General features: G+C 38.8%; 1 protein-coding gene across 9 annotated transcripts in view; it reads right to left on the bottom strand.

The window, feature by feature from the left end:
- MLLT10 (MLLT10 histone lysine methyltransferase DOT1L cofactor) overlaps nt 1-19,918 on the bottom strand; it is a 222,700-nt gene that overhangs the window by 53,418 nt on the left and 149,364 nt on the right. The window lies entirely within an intron of this gene.

The following is a 19,918-nucleotide window of genomic DNA, read 5'->3' as shown; positions in this document are numbered from 1 at the left end:
GATCAATGATTCTCTCTCATCATTGATGTTTCTATCTCTCTCTCCTTCTCCTTTCTTCTCTGAAATCAATAAAAATATATTCAAAAAAACAAACAGAGAAGAGATAGCATGTAAATGAAGCAAATATCTATAAACCTTATATTCCAAAGGACAGGCACACAACTGAGGGTAAAAAAATGATTTAGTTTTTTACCCCATAGTTCATTTACCAAATATTTATTGAAGTTCTTATTAAAAAGACACTGAAGATTGCAAAGAACAGAATGAAATCCTACCTTTAAATAACTTACAATCTCATAACAGAGCTAATAAGTACTGATATGGGAGAGAAATGCTAGGTACAATGAGAAGGACATATGCCATGAAGGATGATTTAAGTTCAGAGGAAGAGACTGAGGTGGAAAAGTTCCAGGGAGAAATACTTATTGAACTCTGCTTTTTAAAAGTACCTTGAAAGGTAGAATCTATGTGTGTTTTTTTAATGATGAAAATCATACTATACTATACATTGAATCTACAACTTCTATAACTAAAAGACAAACAAACAGCTGGAGGCAGCACCATTGAAATTGTTCTTTTCTATAAAACCAAGATAATAACTACCGTAAAGGCTTTTACTTGAGAATATCCTTGTAATGGTTGCAGCAATTCCTAATACACAGTAAGTTTCCATAAATGGCAGCAATAGCTATTTTAGAGTTAATGCTCTAATTAAAAATTTATCTCGCCCTAACCGGCTTGACTCAGTGGATAGAGCGTCGGCCTGCGGACTGAAGAGTCCCAGGTTCGGTTCCGGTCAAGGGCATGTACTTTGGTTGCAAGCACATCCCCAGTAGGGGGTGTACAGGAGGCAACTGATCGATGTTTCTCTCTCATTGATGTTTCTAACTCTCTATCCCTCTCCCTTCCTCTCTGTAAAAAATTAATAAAATATATTTTTTAAAAAATTTATCTTTAAGTCAGGAAAGTACAGTATTACAATGGTCAGATCCTCTTATGTCCCTACTACACTTTGGAAAACGGCAAATACCATTACCACATGCAATAATATATTGTAAAAGTATAATGCTGAGAAGCAAAACTGTGGTGATTGAGGACCTTTGATCTCTAAACTTAATTTGTTTTTAACATGACTTAAATGGGAAAGTGCACAGCTAAATGCATAATGAAGTGATTATACTTTGAAACTGTGTCTGGTACCCAGGTTACTGCTATAAAATAGAATAAATCAAATTTTCCTTTCCTATCAAGGCAGGAAAGCATAAAATTCTAAATCTTTTTAAAAAAATGAGAATCACTGAAACTTCAACTCCTTTATACTTCAGCTAAAACTGGTACAGCATGAGCAGTTTACTAAGATCTCTAGATCTTTTTTCACAAGGCAAAGAATCCACTTAGACTTTTCTATACCTGCTTTCTATTTAACTTCACTCTATTTCCATCTTTTTAGAAGTCATTTGCTATTTCAATCCAAATAAAGGTGACATTCATCAAATTAAACAGAACTGAGTCCTGCAATGCACAGCTCTAGGAAACCCTGAAATTCATCTATTCAGGATAGAGAGTAGGCACTAAGATGCAGAATGATACAGAGGGTGGCAGTGACATACTGATTCATTCAGTCATTAATCCATCCAGCCATCAAACAAATATTTATTGCTTCTCTATTAGGAGACAGGCACTGTGCTAGGGGCAGGGAATAAAGTAGGTAACAAGACAAACAAGATCTCTGGTCTGTAGGGATTTACCACTTATCAAGGAGGCAAATGTTAAAACAAACGTGACTCTAAATTGTGACAAGTCCTATGATGGAAGAGAAAAGAGAACAGTAAGAATGAAAAATTAGAAAGCAGAAAAGACCTGTCTAAAGAAATGACAATAAAGCAATGACCTAAAAGTTAGGTTGGTAGATGTTGACTGCACAAAAAGTTAAGTAGAAAAGCTTGTTTAAAGGATAAGGAAAAAGGTAAAAAAGGTAATGTGGCTAATGCACAATTGAAAGAGTGATAGAAGACAATGGAGAGAGGGAAGGAGCAGATCTCACAGGACCTTGTAAGCCATGTAAAGGTGTTTACAATTTATGTTGAGATTAATAGGAAGATACAAACAGCAAAGAATATGACAGTTTTTAAATGATCATCCCTCTAACTGCTATGTAGCAAATGAACTGAAAGAGGGAAGAGTGGAAACAGAAAGATCATTTAGGACAGCGGTTCTCAACCTGTGGGTTTCGACCCCTTTGGCAGTCGAACGACCCTTTCACAGGGGTCGCCTAAGACTATCCTGCATATCAGATATTTACATTACGATTCGTAACAGTAGCAACATTACAGTTATGAAGTAGCAACAAAAATAATCTTATGGTTGGGTCACAACATAAGGAACTGTATTTAAAGGGCCGGAAGGTTGAGAACCACTGCTCTATATAAAAAAGAAAGTAAGATACTGGTATGGTAGGCAGATTCTAAGGCTGTCCTCCCAAGTTACCCATCCACTGGTTATTCAAACACTAATCTAGGTACACTAGTGAGGACTTGGCAGCTTGAATTAAAGTGCTGATTAGCTGATCGCCTTAAAATGGATGGATTATTCTGGATTATGAGGGTGGGCCCAGTGTAATCACAGGAGCCATTAAAAACAGAAGGGCAAAAGAGTCAGTAGGAGATGTAGCAGAAGGGGGATGTTAAAGAGATTCTAAGTGCAAAAAGAATTCAACTCACCTTTGCTGGTTCTAAAATGTATGGACACATGTGCAAATACAGAAGAGAAGCCTCTAAGCCAGTGGTTCTCAACCTTGGCTGCACATTACAATCACCTGGGAATCTTTTTAAAATCCTGATTTCTGGGCCTCATCCTCCGGAAATTCTATTTCTTTGTTATGGGGTGAGGCCGCAACATTACTAACAAAGAAACAGAATTTCCGGAGGATGAGGCCCAGAAATCAGGATTTTAAAAAGATTCCCAGGTGATTCTAATGTGTAGCTAAGGTTGAGAACCACTGATCTAAGCTAAGGAAGGCCCTTAGCTGGCAGCCAGAAAGGAAATGATAACCTACCTGTCTTATAACTGCAACAAATATACTGCATTCTGACAAAAACCTGAATGAGCTTGAAAGTGACTCTTCCTAGTCCCCACATAATCAGAGCCCAGCTGGCCACCTTGATTTCAGCCTTGTGAGACTCTACCAGCGGTTCTCAACATGTGGGTCGCGACCCCTGAAAATACATCCTGCATATCAGATATTTACATTACGATTCCTAACAGTAGCAAAATTACAGTTATGAAGTAGCAACGAAAATAATTTTATGGTTGGGGGTCACCACAACATGAGGAACTGTATTAAAGGGTCACGGCATTAGGAAGGTTGAGAACCACTGCGAGAAACCAGCTAACCCAACCTGGAATTCCGGTGTGCTAATAAAGTTGTATGGTTTTAAAATGCTAATTTTGTGATAATTTGTTATGGCAGCAATAGAAAACTAATATACTTGTAATGCCAGAAAGTAAGATCGCGTTCAAAGAATAATGAGGGCATATCAAAAGGACATAAAGCCAACTTAAGGGGCTCCCACTGGCTAATCTGTAAACCATTTGAGCATCACAATAGATGGATTATAACCCATACTTCCATAAATCCATACTGATAGAAAATGAAAGTTTGATTAAGAATGGGTTTTTATGTGGTCTCACAGTTTATTCCACAAAATACTAATTTATTAAATAGGAAAAGAAAACCTTTTCATTGGAAAAGTCTGATTATGTGCCCTCTGAAAAGATTCAGTGACAGATCACTTCTATGATATGTCTCAAAAAACCTGAATCTAACAATAAAAAATAAACAAAATCCAAAATAACTAGCCTATAATCTTCAAAAATGTTGATATGACTGGTAAAACGTAAATGGCATCTGAAGACTAGATGGTAGTAATATGGCAATGCTAATTTCCTGTTCTTGACAGTTGTACAGTGACTTTGTAGGAGAATATCCTTGTTTGTAAGAAATATTTAAGTGTTCAGGGCTAGATGGGGTACTACATCTGCAACTTACTCTCAAATTGTTTAGGAAAATAAAGTTCTCTATACTATACTTGCAAGTTTTTTGTAAGTTTGATATAATTTCAAAATAAAAAAAAATTTAGATGTAAGAAAAGAGCTACACATTCTTAAAAACAAGAAAGAAAAAGAAAAACAAAACTAGACCAGGTCAATTTTAAAAAGGTTCACAAAGAACTCCTAAAATTGGAAAACATGTTCAATAAAATTATTTACTGAATAATCAGGTAAAACAAATTAATAGAGCTAAAAAATGACACGTAAACAAAAAAGATAAAAAGAAATTACCCAGAAATAGCACAGAAAGATTAAGAAATGAAAATGATAAAAGAGTGATTAGGGAACACGAAGGACAGAATGCAAGTTCAAATATGTCTACCAAAAATTCCTAAAGAATAGAAAGAAGCACATTTTAAAGCATAATGGCTACAACTGTGTCCAGAATTGATTAAAACACAAATTCTCTCAAGAGGAAGCACAAGAAGTTCCAAAAATCAAGTTAAATGGAGATATACTGTCCTAAACAGAGAGAGGATCTTGAGTGGGTGGGCTAGAACAGTTTGAGGGGTAGGCAAACAATTAGGAATGTGGAATTTTAAAAGTTTGGGTTTTTTGGTTTGGGGTTTTTTCAAGAGGAGAGACAGACAGTAGAGGATGTTTACATAAAGATAAATGATTGTGAAAAAGCGAATGAGGAAACTACAATGACAAGGTCTCTGGGGCGGGCAGAACAGGATGAGATCCAGAGCAAAAGGACTAGTCTTTGCAAGCAGAACTGGAGAGAAGGAAAAGAGAATGGATACAAATTAAGTTGGGCTGCAAAACTGGGAAATAAAAAGATGAAGTTTTTTCTGGGAATAAGAGACAAAGACATCTAATATACTGCAGATGGGGAAGAGGAAGGAAGTTAAAAACAAACAAACAAACAAACAAACAAACAATCATGGCAAAAAAAATAAAGAGGATTTCCTAGAGATGTGTATTAACATTGTCAAGCAATTTAAATGTCAGTCAAGGCTAGTATCATGAATCAATTATATGAATTGGTACACAGTGTTAATTTTTTTTTAAAAATATATTTTATTGATTTTTTACAGAGAGGAAGGGAGAGAGATAGAGAGTTAGAAACATCGATGAGAGAGAGAGACATCGATCAGCTGCCTCCTGCACATCTCCTACTGGGGATGTGCCCGCAACCCAGGTACATGCCCTTGACCGGAATCGAACCTGGGACCCTTCAGTCCACAGGCCGACGCTCCATCCACTGAGCCAAACCGGTTTCGGCCACAGTGTTAATTTTTTAAATCTAGAAACACTTAGCTCACATGAAATGTAAGTGGACAGAGTAATGAGGGAGAGTACTTCAACTAGGAAGAGATGAGATACACCTAAATTAATACCAATCATAAACCTAGATGAGAAACATCATGCAATGCATCACATGTTGATTTTTTGTTTCTTTAGTTTAAGGAAATGAAAAGGAAGGTTTAGTAGGGGGAAAAAAAGCCAATTAAAATGAAGAACATAATCTTATTGGATGTGGCAGCTACTAAAACAATTTACCATTCTTCATTAAAGGTTTTCTATAATTTAATAAAAACAAAAGTAATGACATTAAATTTTAGAAAATGAAGGCGAGAAAAAAACTACTCTGAAACCCATAATTTTAACACAACCACTATGATAATTTTACTTAACGTTTTATTCTGCAATTATTCATTTATATTTCTGACTCTTCCAACAATAATCTGAACCCTATGAAAACAAGAATCATATAGTAAGAAACTGACAGTCCTTTGTCAAGTATTTATTACTTTATACATAATACATATCCAATTTGTTGTTCTGGGTTTGGTGTATGAGTTCCTCAGTAAGCATCCTAAATATCACTTGATAATCAAGTCCAGGTGTTTACAAGAAAGATATGAATGTAATTTTTACATCTCCAGTATTTCTAATTTTTTGCTATGATAAATACCCCTACAAGTCTAGCCTTTTCATATGCTCCTTAGGACAAAAGTCACTTCTATTTAGTCCTTTCAGATCTCTTCCCAAGAAGCACTTCATTTTTTTAAAAAAATATATTTTATTGATTTTTTACAGAGAGGAAGGGAGAGAGATAGAGAGTTAGAAACATCGATGAGAGAGACACATCGATCAGCTGCCTCCTGCACATCTCCTACTGGGGATGTGCCCGAAACCCAGGTACATGCCCTTGACCGGAATCGAACCTGGGACCTTTCAGTCCACAGGCCGACGCTCTATCCACTGAGCCAAACCGGTTTCGGCAGAAGCACTTTATTTTAATAGTACATGCTTTAGAATTCTTTCCTTCTTTTTTGGTAATTTTAAAATATATATTTTTATTTATTTCAGAAAGAAAGGGAGAGAGAGAGAAACATCAATGATGAGAGAGAATCACTGATTGGCTGCCTCCTGCATCGCCCCCCGCCGCCCCACTGGGGATGAGCTCACAACCCGGGCCCTTGACTGGAATCAAACCCGGTAGTCCGCAGGCTGAGGCTCTATCCACTGAGCCAAACCAGATAGTGCTGTTTTGGGTATTTTAAAATTTTCCTATAACATGTTCAGAAAAGAACTTTTTCTCCCCCCTTTTTTCTTTGGCACTCTATGAGCCATTTCAATCTAAGATCTCTCATCTTTGTAAAAGTAGTTTACCTCCATTATTTCTTCAAATTATTTCCCCCGTCCATTTCCCTCTCTCTCTTCCTTTCTGGGGCTCCTGTTTCCTGGGTTATACTACTGTCCTCCATATAATATAGCTTTTATTTTGTATATGTGTGTGTGTCCTCTCCTCCTTCCTAGGGATTTCCTTAATCTGACCTACCCATTATACTATTTTGATCCTTGGCTATATCTGTTGTGTTATTTATCCCATGTGCTGTATTCTTTACTATGACTATTATAGTTTTCCATACCCAAAGTTTCTAGTTGTTTCTTTTTAATATTTTCTGTTTCAAATTATTATCTTCTCTCATGTCTTTTATATGTTTATCACGCTAATGTGTTCTCTCTCTATAGGTCCATAAGGACTGATCTGGGTAGAAAATTAGATTTCCTATTATTGCCAACATGGTCTCCTAAATCTTGACATACCCAGAAACAATTTTCAGTAAAAGCTTCCTAATACACCTTCTGAATGAAAACATTACTTGCTCCTAATATTGTTAATATAATGGAGAAAAGTCTAAGAAGCATAATTTCAAATACATGGCTGTTATATAAATACTAGAGGCCCAGTAAATGAAATTCGTGCACTCGGGGGAGGGGTCCCCTCAGCCTGGCCTGTGCTCTCTTGCAGTCCGGGAGCCCTCGGGGGATGTCTGACTGATGGCTTAGGCCTGCGGGGAGGGGGCCTAAGCTGTCAGTTGGTCATCCTTAGCACTGCTGTGGAGGCAGGAGAGGCTCCCGCCACTGCTGCTGCACTCGCCAGCTGTGAGCCTGGCTTCTGGCTAAGTGGCGCTTCCCCTGTGGGAGTGCACTGACCACCAGGAGAAGCTCCTGTGTTGAGCATCTGCCCCCTGGTGGTCAGTGCACATCATAGTGACCAGTCATTCCACCATCAGGCCAAAACCAGTTCTCTGACATCCCCCGAGGGATTTTGGATTGCAAGAGGGCGCAGACCAGGCCGAGGGACCCCACTGATGCATAATCAGGGCCAGGGAGGGGCCATGGGAGGTTGGCCAGCTAGGGAGGGGCTGTGGGAGGGTTCTAGGGTGTGTCCGGCCCCTCTCAATCAGTCCCGATCAGCCTGACCCCAGCAGCACGCTAACCTACCGGTCAGAGCGTCTGCCCCCTGGTTGTCAGTGTATGTCACAGCTACTGGTTGACCGGTCGACTGCCTGTCCTGTTGGTCAGTGCAAGTCATAGCAACTGGTCGACTGGTTGTCTGCCCCCTGGTAGTCAGTGCACGTCATAGTGAGTGGTTGAGCGGCCTTAGCATATCATTAGCATATTAAGCTTTGGTTGGTTGAAAGGCCGACTGGCCAACCAGATACTTAGCATAATAGGTTTTTATTATATAGGACTAGAGCAGCGGTTCTCAACCTGTGGGTCGCGATCCCTTTGGGGGGGGTCAAATGACCCTTTCACAGGGGTTGCCTAAGACCACTGGAAAACGCATATATAATTACAAATTGGTTTTGTGATTAATCACTATTTTTTAATTATGTTCAATTTGTAACAATGAAATTGGGGGTCACCATAATATGAGGAACTGTATTAAAGGGTCGCAACATTAGGAAGGTTGAGAACCACTGGACTAGAGGCTCAATGCACAAAATTCATGCAAGGGGCTCAGCCCTCACAGCCATGGCGGGTGCCTAGGCCCTCGCAGTCCTAGCTTCATCCAGAAGGTCGTCCGGAATGTCGCCTGGCTGTCCAGTTTAATTAGCATATTATGTTTTATAATTATAGATATGATTCCATCCAGAAATCTTGAAATAAAATGACCCTGAGTATGAAACTAGTATTAACCATCTAGAGAAACAGTTCACCATAATACATGGTCTATAACTTCATAATCAAGGTGATTGGGACATAATTTCTATGAATACATGACTAGAAATTAATGTGAAAGGAAGCTGAAAAACAACTGTATTGTAAAGAAGGAAAAAAATCTTATCAAGAAGGTGATAATCTTTAAACATGACTTAATTAACTGTCCTTACTCTGGTGTCAGATTCACTAAGCAAGCAACTTCCCAATTATAATTCGTTTTCCCAAGATTACTTAAGAATAAGGCAAGCAACATTTGTCATTATAGACAGTTATATTTTTAGCATAAATAGCTAAATGACATACTTCCCTATCATTATTTCTGAGATACTGGCTTGAGTAAGCCCACTTGCCAACTCTAGGTATATTGGACAAAACCAAAAGAAGCTAATCTATATATATGTATATATATATAAACCCTAATTAATATGCAAATAGACCGAATGGCAGAACAACCAAACAACCTGTTGTTATGACGTGTGCTGACCACCAGGGGGGCGCGCGTGTGGGCATAGGCAGCATGCAGCAGAGCGCGAAACATGGAGGGCATCAGTCACAGTGAGAGGTTGGAGCAGGTGAGCGGGGGGTGCCAGACCAAGGTGGTGTGCCGGTCGCTGTCATTGGGGGGCAAGCCTCTGGTGGTTACTGAAAATTCTTTGCTCCCACATGCCACGGTCCCAACAGGCACTTGCACCTGCTGCCGGCGCTGGCCCTGCTCGCACCCCCTGCTGGTGCTTGGTGTCTGCTCCTGAGGGACGATTGGGGCCAGCAGCCACCTCTTGCACCCACTGCCAGCGCCAGCCCCACTCGCGCCCACAGCTACCACTGGAGCCGCTGCTCGCACCCATTGCCGGCACCTGGTACCGGTCCTGATCGCTCAGCGCCATCAGCAGGTGCAAGTGGCAGCTGCCAAGCCCAATCGCCCCTGAGGGCTTCTCCACCTCCTCCTGCTCCTGAGGGGTGATCGGGGCAGCGAACAGACAGAGGATAGGGGCGGGGGGGGGGGGGGGGGGAGACCATGCTGGGAGGGGCCTGGCAGGGGCGAGGAGGATGGGCCGAGACCTGCTCCTGTGCCCACCACAGCCTCGTGTCCCACAGTTTCCTTCAAGGTGCACGAATTCATGCACTGGTCCCCTAGTATTGTATAATGACCCGTGAAAGAAATAAGGATCTGAACCAACCCATAGCCATGAGAAAGATGGATTTAAAAATAATAAAGAAATTAGATATAAAAGTCATGTTAGGAAGCTTCCAATTAATTAGAGAAAAAGACTTAGAAAGTACCACCTTGTTGAAACATTCAATTAGGAGTAAGCAGAGAATAGGATGAGACAGACACATATACTCTTACCAAAGAATGTAAAAGGAGAGGCAATAACATTTTAAGAGACTGTGAGGTTACAAAAGAAAATAATTGTAGCTCAGAAGCACAATCTTTACATATATTAGCATAGGTGCTATTCTATGTAATGATTAACTCTTTGCGGTCCAATGTTATTTTTGGAATTCAAACAGTCTGGTCCAAATTAATTGACGGGATTGAATGTTGAACTTTTTAATGTTCTTATTGCTTGATGTTGGACCTGCTCCTAGCGCCTGGTCTGTTGAGTCAGCCTCAAGGTTGGACCGAAAAGGGTTAAAAGATTAGTCTGAAGTATACTAAAAGAAAAACACTTTTATAAATACATTTGTTACTATATTAAAAGCAATAATCATCTCTTTTGTGGGGAAACACGTTTTAAATTCCTACTAATATAAACATTAATCCATAATTATCAAGATTTAAAAAATATTTTTTAATTGCCCTGACTGGTATGGTTCAGTGTGTAGAGCATCAGCCTGTGCACCAGAGGGTTGTGAGCTTGATTCCCTGGTCAAGGGCATGTACCTGGGTTGCAGGTTCGATCTCTGAACCAGGTCAGATCAAGTACGGGAGGCAACTGATTGATGTGTCTCTCTCACATCCATGTTTCTCACTCTCTCCTCCTCCTCCTCCTCCTCCTCCTCCTCCTCCTCCTCCTCCCTTCCATTCTCTCTAGAAATCAATGGAAAAAAATATCCTCAACTCCTTTTTAGAGAGAGACGAATAAAGAGGAAAATATCAATGTGAGAGCAAAACATTGATTGGCTGCCTCCTGCATACCTGCCCCATCAGGAATTGAGCACACAATCCAGGCATGTGCCCTGACTGGTAATCAAAGGGATGACGCCCAACCAACTGAGCCACACTGGCCAGGCAGAATTTTTTTCACACTGAATGTTTTCACAGCTATCCCATCTTCCTTTACATTGACTTTTTCTATTTGTTCACTTGATTGCTTCCCATCTGTCCAGATTATTGGTCCATCAAATATTACTCTCTTGCATCTTAATCCATTATCCTTCCTTTCCACCTGTTAAGACTTTTCTATCTGAAAATAAAATAAACCTGAGCCAACCTCTTTTTCTCTATCAACATTTCTAAGCCATGACCAATCTCAGACCTTCAGTTATTTACCCCTATATAGGGACTACTTTCAATTTTACTTCTTGTCCAAACTCTAATCTCATCTATTCATTTACATGCTAAATATCCCTACTTAAATATCTTGCTAGTAAGTGGATACCCATCCTCTCTCAGCCACTGCCATTCAATTCATTAACAATTACTACCAATTCTTGGGTAATATACACACCATCAGTCTGACTTCCAGTATCCTTACTTGGGCCCTTTATATTTGACTAGATCAGTGATTTTCAACCACTGTGCCATAAGAACTTTTAAACAGGCAATACCTGAGTATTTAGTCAGGGGTACTGACCTCTTTTCTCTTAGATTATCAAAGGAAAAAAATGACAATAGCCAACACAACAATAGCTGTCCAGTGTGAATGAATCAAAAGTGTAACTATATTTTTGTCAGATCGCCAAAAAATATATTTTTGGTGTGCCACAGAATTTTAGTAATTAGTTTATGTGTGCCGTGATGTGAAAAAGATTGAAAATTGTTGGGCTAGATTGTACAAAAATCAAACTGGTTCCTCTGCTCAAACATTAGCTCCTTTCAATCTCATATGCTCTACAACCAGATAAACCTGGGTTTTATCTTTTATCTCAGCTTGAACACTAACAACTTTCAACTCCTTGGCCAATTATCTAGGCTGTTATTTCTCATATATTTCATATAAAATATCAATGTCACCATCACTTCACACAGTCTGTGCCACTGCTGGTGCTATCTGTATTCCTGGGATTGGGCATCTAGCCTTGATCCCTATCTCCAACTAGCTAAATTTTTCACATTCTTTAAGCATCAGGTAAAATATGACATTTTCTGGACATCTTGTTGCCTCAGTTGAAAGTAATTTTCCCTAACTTTAAACTCTTATTGTACTGCAGATCATCAGAGAAGTTCTAACTATGTACATTGAAATTTTTATTTATATACACATTGCTCTTCCTTTTAGCTTTTATGTCTCCTAAAGGTAGGATCCATGTGCAATATAGTATACTTATTTCCCCCAAGCAACTAACCAGGATCTCAGATACCGAAAGAACTTAATATATACTTGTCAAATAAAAAACAGCTAAGACACTCTTGAGAAGTTCCATATTGCAGATACTCATATCATGCAAGATGAGTCTTATTAATATGTGATACTGGGGTTTTTAGAGGAAAGAAAGGGGTGGAGTAGATGCACACATTAATTGGTTAAGATTAGTGGATTCAGAATACTTAATGTGGATTTTTTCAATAGATGGAATTACACATATGTTGATATATATATGCGATTTGATATGTATGCTATTTTGTTGTATTGACAGCAAGTTTCAAAACATCATATGTCAAATTTGCTGGAGGTGTTACATCATAGATAATTTTACGCTTAAAAATGTCGAATTTCGTGTCAAAAAAAAGCATTTGCGGGAAGTTTTAATTCATTACTTTATTTTGAAGAAAAGTGCTGCTGAAAGTTATCCTATACTTCAGAAAGCTTATGGTGAACATGCTCCATCTCAAGATACTTGTGATGATTTCGATGTGCAAGACAAAGAATGTCCAGGTCAATCGAAAAAGTTTGAAGACCATTACAAGCATTATTGGATAAAGATGTGTGTCAAACTCAGAAACAACTTGCAGAAAGATTAAACGTTGCTCAGCAAACAATTTCCGATCATTTACAAGCAATGGGAAAGATTTTAAAGGAAGGAAAATAGGTGCCACATCAACTGAACGAAAGACAAATGGAAAACCAAAAAGTCATCAGTAAAATGTTGCTTCAACGGCACGAAAGAAAGTCTTTTTTGCATCGAATTGTGACTGGGATTGAAAAGTGGATTTATTTTGAGAATCCAAATGCACAAAATCATGGGTTGATCCAGGTCAACCATCAACATCGACTGCAAGGCCAAATTGCTTCGGAAAGAAGACAATGCTCTGCGTTTGGTGGGATCAGGAAGGTGTGGTGTATTATGAGCTTCTAAAACCAGGTGAAACTGTTAATACTGACCACTACTGACAACAAATAATCAATTTGAACCAAGCTTTGATCATGAAACAATCAGAATGGGCCAGAAGACACAGCAAAGTAATATTGCTTCATGATGACGCACCATCACACACTTCAAAACCAGTTAAAGACACGTTAAGAGATCTTGCCTGGGAAGTATTAACCCACCCGCTGTATTCATCAGACCTTGCTCCTTCAGATTACCACTTTTTCTGATCGATGGCACACGCACTTTCTGAGCAGCACTTCAAAACGTACGAAGAAGTAGAAAATTGGGTCTCTGAATGGTTTGCCTCAAAATAAGAAAAGTCCTATTGGGATGGTATCCACAAATTACCTGAAAGATGGGGAAAATGTGTAGCTAGCGATGGACATTACTTTGAATAAAGCACTTCTGAAATTATTGGGTTTTCTTTGATTACAAAATCTGCCATTATTAACCAGTACATCTAGTACACATGCTCACTCTCAACTGATCTGGAAGTACTTGAGAGATACATTACATAATTAAAGAATTATTATAAATCATAGGATGTGGTCTCAGCTTCTTTCCCTCAGTAAGAAAGAAGAGTCACAGATTTAGAAAATGTCTTGAAAATCAAAACCTAGGTATCTAGACCCTTACGGGTTAAGTAGTTTTAGGAATCCTAAAATCCATTCCACCACATCTTAAGCAATATGACAAATCCAATCAAGTACAACAGGTAAGAACATGATACCATAGTTCATCCCACCAACCATTCAAGATTATGGAGAGTTCCTTTCAGTTATCATTTTTGTGACTACAGACCTAATAGTGCTTTATACAGAAAAGTTTCCAAACTACCTTAGGATTAACTTAACCCTATTACTTTTAGAATCAGGTCTGAGTTAGGTACATACCTATGAATTTAAGTTCCTGCTTTGGTAGTATAAAATTGGCATCTCTCTGTCTGAAGAAAAGACTTATTTGAATTCTGTGTTTTTAATAACCAGTCCCTAAAAACACCCATTATAGACAAGTTGAGGAATTTAAGTCATATAGGAGGGAAAAAATCAGTAGGGTTACATTAAAAAAAAAATAAGCTACGGAAATTTTAAGTAATTATAAATTTATATGTTTTTACTAACATAAAAAGGCAGCACTCTAAACAAATTATTAATGGCATTACTAATTCCTTCACTCAAAAGGAACTTTTCAGGTTCTGTCTCTCTTGCAGTTTCAATGAGAAGCTTATAAATTCATTTTACTTTGTAGTGGTTAACATGCATAATGAAAATAACTTTTTCTCCCAGTGGCTGACTCACCACCCAAATGTTAATATCCTTCTGTGTTTATCACTTAAGAGTCTTTGAAGCCTATCTTCTAGAAACATACTGATTTAAGAGACAAAGTAGCCTGGATGCTTTGAAATGTAAAAGGTCTTACTGTCTTAACTATAGTACATATATGCTAAGGCTGTATAGTATTAGTCCTTCTTACATAGGAACAAACAGTGGAACCAACAGTAGCATCTGTTGTATCCTGGGATGTAACAGTTTATTGTATAGAAGTAAAGAACACACCAACTAATCAGGTAAGAAGAATAAAAAAAGACTACTGTGATTAATATCTATGAGTAATTTATTGGCATTACTTTACCTCTTCCATCCAATGATATCTACTTATATAAAAACCCTGGGTGGTGTAACATCATGACTGGTCTGGCGACCAAGCAGAAGGGAGTCAGTCCTGCAGGGGTTGTCTTGGAAACAGCTGCACCCTCCCCCAAGCTGTTTCCTGGAGCTGTTTCCAGTGTGGGCGGGGTTTGAGGCAGGAACCCGCCCTTGGAGCGTGGAGGCATATCTTTATAAAGTGTGCCACGCCAGCACGGCCAAGGGTGAACCTGAGTGGGGGCGGCTGAAAGGCTTAGAAAAGACAGACAAGAGAATAAAAGCCAGGTCTTGGTGGGATGCTGCTTCTCTGAGAGACAGCGACCACGCCCACAGCCAAGTCTTTATTTTATAGCAGATGCCACCAGGCCAAGTAAGGGCGTGAGCAAGATGTTTACAACATTCTCCTGGGTTTCAATCCTACTCAACTACATGCACCTGAACTCTATCAAGCCTACATCACTCAGGCACGTGGGGCCACGTGTTTGGACCATAGGTTCAAGCTTACAACTATAGCTGTTGGCTATAATTGTGCTGGGAGGGCCCTGCCCTCCAAGCTGGGACTTGCACGTGGCAATGAGAGGACTGTGCCCTCTCACCAGTCCAAGGCTTGAACCTGTCCAAAACACTGTAGCGGCTCTCCACAATAAAGTTTTAATCTACTTATATAAAAGCCCTGGGTGTAACATCACGGCCAGAAGCGCATCCAACCGGAAGGAAGTCAGTCCTGCAGCGGTCGTCTTGGAAATGGCTGCGCCCTCCCCCAGCTGTTTCCTGGAGGGTGAGGTTTCAGGCAGGAACCCGCCCTCGGAGCGGAGCATGGAAGTGAAATGATTTGTAATGGATCTATTATTGAAGCTAACTTTGGAAATACTGTACCTATAGATCAGTGGTTCTCAACCTTGGCTGCACATTAGAATCACCTGGGAATCTTTTTAAAATCCTGATTCCTGGGCCTCATCCTCCGGAAATTCTGTTTCTTGGTTACGAATGTTGTGGCCCCACCCCATAACAAAGAAACAATTTCCAGAGGATGAGGCCCAGGAATCAGGATTTTTAAAAGATTCCCAGGTGATTCTAATGTGCAGCCAAGGTTGAGAACCACTGTTATAGATAATATTAAAAATATATCTAAACGTGCAATTCTTTGTCCAAAAAATGAGCATGTTCAAAAATTAAATGAAGAAAATTTGGATATACTCGATGGAGATTTTCACACATATTTGAGTGATGATTCCATTGATTCCACAGATGATGATGAAAAGGAAAATTTTCCCATCGAATTGCTTAACAGTATTACTTCTTCGGGAATGCTGTGTCATAAATTAAAATTGAAAGTGGGTGCAATCATCATGTTATTGAGAAATCTCAATAGTAAATGGGGTCTTTGTAATGGTACCAGATTTATTATCAAAGATTACGACCTAACATTATCAAAGCTGAAGTATTAACAGGATCTGTAGAGAGAGAGGTTGTTCTGATTCCAAGAATTAATTTGTCCCACCAATGGATATGGACAACAGGGGGATGGGAGCATGAGTGTGCGGGGGGTTTGGGGGGGGTTGGGGGTTAATGGGGGGTATGAGGACACATTTGTAATACCTTAACTAATAAAAAAATAAAAAATACATTACAAAAAAAGAATTAATTAGTCCCCATCTGACACTGGCCTCCCATTTAAATTGATTCGATAACGGTTTCCCGCAATGCCAGCACTTGTGATGACTATTGATAAATCACAAGGACAAACTCTAGACAAAGTAAGCATATTCCTACCTGAACCCGTTTTTGCACATGGTCAGTTATATGTTGCTTTCTTTCGAGTTTGAAGAACATGTGATGTTACAGTTAAAGTTCTAAGTACTTCATCACAAGGGAAATTAGTCAAGCACTCTGAAAGTATTTTCACTCTTAATGTGGTGTACAGGGAGATATTAGAATAAGTTTAATCACTTTATCAGTCATTGTTTGCATCACTGTTGTTTTTATATCATGTTTTTGTTGTTTCCATATCATATTTTTGTCGTTTTTATATCATGCCTCTGTTGTTGTTATATCCTTTTGTTACTATTTATTTATTAATAAATTTATATATTATTTTCAAATACATTTTACTAATTTCCTTTCATCTCTCACACTTCTATTATAGAGAAAGGGCAAACAGCAATATTAAAGTATCTCCGCTAATAATTCCCTTTTTTAAAAAAAAATGTATTTCATTGATTTTTTACAGAGGAAGGGAGAGGGATAGTTAGAAACATCGATGAGCCCCTGACTGGTTTGGCTCAGTGGATAGAGCATCGGCATGCAGACTCAAGGGTCCCGGGTTCAATTCCGGTCAAGGGCATGTACCTTGGTTGTGGGAACATCCCCAGTGGGGAGTGTGCAGGAGGCGGCTGATCGATGTTTCTCTCTCATCGATGTTTCTGACTTTCTATCCCTCTCCCTTCCTCTCTGTAAAAAATCAATAAAATATATTTATAAAAAAAAAAGAAAAGAAACATCGACGAGAGAGAAACATCCATCAGCTGCCTCCTGCACACTCCCCACTGGGGATGTGCCCGCAACCAAGGTACATGCCCTTGACCGGAATTGAACCCGGGACCCTTGAGTCCACATGCCGATGCTCTATCCACTGAGCCAAACCGGTTAGGGCAATTAATTCCCTTTTAATATGCACGAATTTCATGCACCGGGCTACTAGTAATAAATAAAAAGAAATGAGAGGAGATGAACAAACATTTTCCAAAGATGACATTCAGATGGCCAAGAAGTAAATGAAAAGATGCTCAACATCACTAGTTATCAGGGAAATAAATGCTATCAACATCACAATGAGATAATCATCCCAAATCTGTTAGGATGACTATTAAGAAAAAGAGAGGGGCCTGGCCGTTGTGGCTCAGAGGTTGAGTGTTGATTCATGAACCAGAACTATTCTGGTTCAGGGCACATGCCCGGGTTGCAGGTTCGATCGCCAGTAGGGGACATGCAGGAGGCAGCCAACTGATGCTTCTCTCTCACTGTTGATGTTTCTATTTCTCTCTCTCTCCTTTCCTCTCTTCGAAACCAATTTTTAATAAGAAAGAAAAAGGGAAGGAATAATGTGTTGGTGAGAAATATTGTGAGATGGTTCATTATAGTGTACCTGGAGAAAGGGAACACTTGCGTACTGTTGGTGGAAATATAAATTGGTGCAATCATTATGAAAACCAGAGTAATCCAGAAGATTGTTTATCTGTATATATAAAAGCCTAAGCAATCGAATGACCCAACAACCGGTCGCTATGATGCGCACTGACCACCAGGGGGCAGATACTTAATGCAGGAGCAGCCCCCTGCTGGGCAGTGTGCTCCCATAGCCAGCCTCCTGCAGCCGGCCAACCTCCTGTGGCCTCTCCCCACAGCCGGCCCTGATTGGGACTGGGAGAGACGGCCCCTATCAGCGCTGATCACTGGCCTGGCTAAGGGACCCCACCCGTGCACTAATTCCTGCATCGGGCCTCTAGTTTAATGTATATGAGAGGATTTCTGTAGGTCACACACAAATACTATGCCATTTTATATAAGGGACTTGAACATCCACAGATTGTGGTATCCTAGGAGGTGTCCTGGAACCAATCCCCTGTGTATATGAAGGGATGATTGTATATCCACCCCATATTCACTGCTGCATTACTTACAACAGCCAAGACATGGGAACAACCTAAATGTCCACTCATGGTTAAATGGATAAAGAAAATATACACAAGTGTGCACACAAACACTAAAATATTACTCAGCCATAAAAAAGAACTAAATCTTCCCATTGTGATAACATGCATGAACTTTGAGGGCTAAATGCTAAGTAAGATAAGTCAGAAAGAAAAAAATAAATGTTATATGCTCTCACTTATATGTTGAATCTTTAAAAAAAAAAAAAGAACTCATAGATATAGAGAACAGATGTGGTTGAATTGGGGAGAGAGCTGGGGGGACGGCGAAATGGATAAAGGAGGTCAAAAGGTACAAACTTCTAGTTATAAAAAATGTAAGAAAAATAATAAGTCCATTACTTATTTTGTTTCTCTATATGATGTGATTAATACTACACAAGTATCTAACTACACTATTAGAAAGTTCTCTCAAACATAATCTTGTAAAACCGAAAAAAATTTTTAAGACCTGTGTTCATTATATTAACCCCATGACATTAATTTCATTTACCAAAAAAGAGAAGCATGACAAATGTCCCATTAAATTAATACACCCCAATACTTAGTTAATAAAGGCAAAAGATTTATGTGGTAGTTCATTCACAACAGCTCCCTATATCTACTTTCTTTTTACCCCAAGTATACTCTTTTCAAACTTTCAGCATGCCTCCAAATTCTAATATTCCAAAATTAAAGACCAAGTGTAAATTTACCTATGCAAATCGAAAAAAAAATGTTAAATCTCTTCCTTTTTTATACTTCCCTATCAAAGAATGGGTAATATGTTTAGTTTATTCTCAAGAATGCTTCCATCCCTTTTCTGCTAAATACCTAATGTTCAAGAGTTCCTTTTTATCCGGAATATTCATTATCTAAGACTCTTCAGTTCAAGGTTACATAGGAAAGCAAGAGCTATAAATAAATGTAGGCATTAATAAAATATCACTTATAAAACCATGTTCCAACCACCCCCACCTTCAAATCAACGTGAGTATTTATGCCTGTTCATCATGCCATTATTGTCTTACTGGCCATAGATTTGTAAACACCTGACATATAATGCAAATTGACTGTAAATTAAACTACATTAGAAAAATGTGCAAGATTTCATTAAGTTAATGAAAACATATTGGAAAAATGCTTAGAATCATATAAACAGTTTTGAACAAATGAGTTGTGTCAGTTGAAAACTGAAAAAGAAAATCAATAAAGATGACACTAGATTAACGAAAAGTTTTTTTGAACATAAAAGAATTACAGAAGGTTACTGAAAACTAAACTCAAATATTTTTGCAAAAATGACTTTCATTATAATTACAATGCAAAAGTGAACACTGATAGCAGCATTTGCCTTATGTCCTGATTTCAGAACCCAAACCTACAGAAGATGCAATTCCCTTTAGAAAACCTGGTTCCAAACTAGACATAATTTAAAAAGCTATCTTCCTTCATTCATTATATGGAATATAGGGTTAAATTATTAAAAATATTCCTTACATTAACTTAAAATCCTAAAAATAAATTTTTCTT

The sequence above is a fragment of the Myotis yumanensis genome, unplaced genomic scaffold (assembly GCF_028538775.1).
Source record: "Myotis yumanensis isolate MYYU_CA2020_CCGP unplaced genomic scaffold, mMyoYum1.0.hap1 SCAF_1, whole genome shotgun sequence".
NCBI classification, from domain to species: Eukaryota; Metazoa; Chordata; class Mammalia; order Chiroptera; family Vespertilionidae; genus Myotis; species Myotis yumanensis.
Note: the sequence above shows the minus strand (reverse complement) of the source record. Positions and strands in the feature narration are given on the sequence as shown.